The sequence below is a fragment of the Mauremys reevesii genome, unplaced genomic scaffold (assembly GCF_016161935.1).
Source record: "Mauremys reevesii isolate NIE-2019 unplaced genomic scaffold, ASM1616193v1 Contig71, whole genome shotgun sequence".
Lineage (NCBI taxonomy): Eukaryota > Metazoa > Chordata > Testudines > Geoemydidae > Mauremys > Mauremys reevesii.
The window spans coordinates 150,363-155,225 of record NW_024100886.1 but is presented as its reverse complement, the minus strand read 5'-3'; the positions used below and the strand labels follow the sequence as shown (position 1 = coordinate 155,225).

At 44.4% G+C, this 4,863-nt stretch overlaps 1 non-coding gene across 1 annotated transcript; it reads right to left on the bottom strand.

Moving 5' to 3' along the window:
- Positions 1–2,997: 2,997 nt before the first annotated feature.
- TRNAC-GCA lies at positions 2,998–3,069 on the bottom strand. The gene has a single exon. It is a non-coding gene; the product is annotated as a tRNA-Cys (tRNA).
- Between the last annotated feature and the right edge of the window lie 1,794 nt (positions 3,070–4,863).

Sequence of the window (4,863 nt, the reverse complement as noted above, 5' to 3'; positions counted from 1 at the left end):
GTCAAGGAGAGTCCTTCTAAAACTCTTTGGGGATGTCACAGGGGAAAGTGTTTTTTAGCCTGACAAGAGACTTGAACCCTGGACCCTCAGATTAAAAGTCTGATGGTCGACCAACTGAGCTCACCAGACTCACATTTAAAAAAATTGCAAATTTTGTGCAGAAGAGAAACTAGTCAAGAAAAATGAGGGCAGGAAACAATACAGAAAACCTGCTACTCTCGCTCTCTTAGCAGTTCTAGTCCCCAACCTGCTCCTCCATCTGGTGCCTGGAGGCCGTATTCTTCTTTTTTAATAAATATCAAATCCTGGAGAAAACACAGTTATACAAAGCAAAACGAAATCACAAACAGAAATGTCATTGGAAATACAAATATAAAAAAGGGAAATGCAATTCCCATCACTTTATCATGTCGGGACCATTCCTGTATCGAGAGCACCCGCGAAGGTCCCTGTGTGCTTACGAGAAACCTGGAGGAACTCATACCGCAGCCTGAACATGAAACTCAACTGCTCCCAGGTGCTGCAGTAAAACCCTTTCCCTGCTGTGACCTTGCACTCCGTTGTGGGAGCCATTGAAATAATCACAGCAAAGTAGTTCAGGGAAACTGTTATTAATGAAGTGTGAGTGAAAGGTGAGAATCTGATGGTGTCAGTGTCACACTAGAGGGTGCTGAGATGGTTTTAAATTTGTCATCCAAACCCAGCCACCACCTAGCACATGGTTTAACCTCTTCTTCTCTTACCGTTGCTCCTTATCAGGGAAGGGGAGAGAGACAACGAGCAATAGAAACACAGACCTAGTGACCGAAGCAAACATTTCTTTGCTCCTTGCTTGGCTCTGTCAGTTATTTGGGTACAAACTCACCCCCCACCCACTGTCTGGGCTGGGCTCAGTGGGCAGGAAGAGCTCAGCTGTCAGTGGGACTTGGGGAGCTCGGGACATTACAACATTTAAACTTATGTTTGACCTCAGAGAATAAAACAAATGTGTCTGTGAAAAGAGGGGAGTCGAGTTCAATCCCTTGTCACCATCGATGTGCAAACCAGGAACCTGTTGCTTTGCATTCCTGATGTGTCGCCCTCATGTGGCTATTCTCAGAGACTTTAAGGTCAGAAGGGACCATTATGATCATCTAGTCTGACCTCCTGCACAACGCAGGCCACAGAATCTCACCCACCCACTCCTGTAACAAACCCCTGACCTATGTCTGAGTAACCTATTCTGTTCAGTCCCTTTAATTAAAAAAATGTGTTTTTTTCATAGAAACTATATTTTCCTTGTAGAGACACAGGGGCAGATTAATTTACAAAGGGAAGGTGATTCCAAGGCAGTTCTGGAGGAGAAGGGAATGTTTTCAGCATCACTAAATTATTTTGTTGTGCCTCACAGAGAGAGAGAGAGAGAGAGAAAATAAACCTATTAATTTGAGCTACCGACACAATTCACAGCATGAAAAACACAATTTTGTGTTCAATGAGTTGTGTTCATTTACATAATATGAAAAATATGTATTAGGCAATGCATGAAAACCTCACTGCATTGAACAACCCACTTGATCTAGTCAATGTACTACAGAATATTTAAAGAAGTTAAGAAAGATGTGCTTATAAATCAACGTGTCGTGCCATTTACACACGTACAAGACACAGAAGAAACTGAATTATTTGAGCTACTAAAATTTCCATTTTCTCACAGCATTTTAGGTCTCAAGGTTGTTTTAATTTGCTCATTTTTTTGGAACTAGAAATGGGGAAAGAGTACACTGAAGTCAGTGGAATTACCGCAGTGAGGGATTAGTCTCATTATTTGCCACTAACAAAACCTTTGTTAACACAGAGTTAACTTTGACTGTGACTATCTCTTACCTTCCAGAACATCGAGTTCAGTAAAACTCAGACTCTGGAAAAACAGGGAATACAGAGTGAGGGTACATGCCCAGATAACCTTAACTCTGCCCTCTAGAAGAGAATCCCTGATAGTATATGAGAACAAGGAAAGATTTGGGGACAAATTACAGCTACTTCCCAAGAGTTTGTTTCTTCTGTAATTAATTGATCCTGGCCCCATCGATTGATCCTGGCCTGGTGTCTGGCTGTGGAATTTACTGTTTACTATTTTTATCCCAGCATATTTAAAGATGAAACTGCTTTACAAAAGCTCCTTTATTCTAGGTGATACAAACAGGTCACTTCCCAGCTAGTTCAAGGAGATGGAATTTTCCTGACCCACAGGGAACTTAAACTAACATGCTCAAGATCGCACATTCCTTAGGAGAAAACGAAGGGGGAAAAACCAAAACCCACCAAACCGTTGCTGTTTCTACCCAAATGATCAATGAGACCAGAAAGTGAGACTGTGCAATTAACTGTCTGTACTACACTGACTCTGCAGTTTCTTGGATGCAGACACACCCAGCTCTATGGTTGGTAAACGTACAGAGACTCTGCTGCTGCTCATGAACTAGCAGCACATGACCTCTGAACAGCTGCCATTCGAATGTATCTGAAAGTCACAAGGAACAACGATCTGTGTTAAAGGAAGGCTGCCATTTATTAGAGCCCCAATTGATGCCGTGTGCACAAACAGAGGATTGAATGCGTGACAGGGAGTTGGGTAAATCTTGGTTATTTTAGTTTTGTAACAGGCTCCTGTCCACCCCCAGTAGATTTTTCAGTCCCAATGGCAACTTACTTACCAAATGTAATACAGACTAGTCCATGCCAACCAAGTGGATGTGGTTCTTCTTCTTCTGCACATTGTAGCCCATAGAGGCCAAGGACCTGCAAATGTGTCTTCATGTGCCTTTGTTTCATTGATGAAAACAAACCTAGACACTTAGAGGATTGGAACTGATTTCAGCTGGGGGCCATGTTTGCTAGGTTTTTATGCATTTGCACAGGAAAACATTGAGTGTGTCCCATTCAAGAATGCTTATTTAGTGGAGCTCCTGAACATACCGGAAATGGAACTATTTTTATTGAGGGAACAGGTTTGGGAGGAGGCACTTGGATTTGAAGCAAGGACCACTTAATCTGCAGTCAAACACTCTACCACTGAGCTATACCCCCATGACATTTGCAGAGGCAAGTCTGTGATCTTAAGGATTTTGAAAGACGGGCTCTGCCTCAGAGAGCTCCTTTTCTATTCCCAGACCACAGGGGTTTAAAAATGGGGTTTGATTAAACTTTATATACCCATGTAGACACCACAGCTTGCACACCCACCAGCATAGCTTCCCCCCACTGACATAGCTACCACCTCTCGGGGAGATGGGTTAACTGCACGGACAGGACAGCTCTCTCCCCTCCGCTTAGAGCAGCTTCATTATTTATGAATAGGTGGGAAATAACCTCCTGAATGGACAGGAACCAATGTATCAGATATTGCTGTGTCTGCATTCAATATGGGTAACTGGTCATATTGGGCTGGATTAGTAGGAGCATTGCCAGCAGATCGAGGGAAGTGATTATTCCCCTCTAGTCAGCACTGGTGAGGCCACATCTGGAGCATTGTGTCCAGGTTTCACCCCCCCACCCCCCACCACAGAAACAAATTGGAGAGAGTCTAGGGGAGGGCAACAAAAATGATTAGGGGGCAGGGGACTTACAAGGAGAGGCTGAGGGCAGGGCCGCCCATTGGGAGGGACGGGGGCGGGGCAATTTGCCCCAGGCCCTGCAGGGCCCCCAGGAGAATACAGGATTCTATAGTATTGCAACTTTTTTTTCTGGAAGTGTGTGACGATGCTGTTCTGGCAGGACCCAACTGAGAGTGCCAAATCAGGACCAATTTCTTAAACAGGGCAGTCACAGCCCTAGGCTGGGGTTTTTCCACCTCTAAGGCAAACCAAACCAGCCAGACAAAAAGGACTTTGGTCTCACCCCACTGGCTAACCACAAGTCACACAAGCAATTTCCTTAGACACTCCAGTCTCCCAGCATCACCACCAGTGCACTCGTCCTGGGGATGAATGGTTATGAAAGCCAACACCCCAATAAAAGAAAAAGGTTCCATCGATCCCAAAGGACCAAGCCCCAGACCCAGGTCAATATACACATCAGATCTTACCCACAAATCATGCTGTTGCCAATCCTTTAGAATCTAAAATCTAATGGTTTATTTACAAAGGGGAAAAGGTAGAGATGAGAGGTAGAATTGGTTAAATGGAAGCAATTACATACAGTAATGGCAAAGGTTCTTAGTTCAGGCTTGCAGCAGTGCTGGAGTAAACTGCAGGTTCAAATCAAGTCTCTGGAACATCCCCCGCTGGGATGGGTCGTTCAGTCCTTTGTGCAGAGCTTCAGTTTGTAGCAAAGTCCCTCCAGAGGTCAGAAGCAGGATTGAAGACCAGATGGAGATGATGCATCAGCCTTTTATAGACTTTTCCAGGTGTAAGAATCTCTTTGTCCTCACTGTGGAAAATTACAGCAAAATGGAGTCCGCAGTCACATGGACAAGTCTCTGCATACTTTGCTGAGTCACAAGGTGTGTCTGCCTTCTCTCCATGGGTCAATTGTGTAGCTGATGGTCCTTAATGGGCCATCAAGCCAGCTAGGCAGGGCTAACACCAGCTTGTCTGGGATGTTTCCCAGAAGCAGAGCATAATACAAAATACAGACAGTACAGAGCCAATACTTATAACTTCAACTACAAAATGATACACAGACATACAGACAGCATAATCATAACCAGCAACCCAGAACCTGGTCTTAGACACCTTATATGACCCCTTTACTTAAGATTTGGTGCCACTACAGGACCTTGGTTGCAACCCATGTTCTATATGGTCCCAATTTATATCAATAACGTCACAAAGGGGCCCCTGAAATTGTTTTGCCCCAGGCCCCTGAATCCTGTGGGGCCCC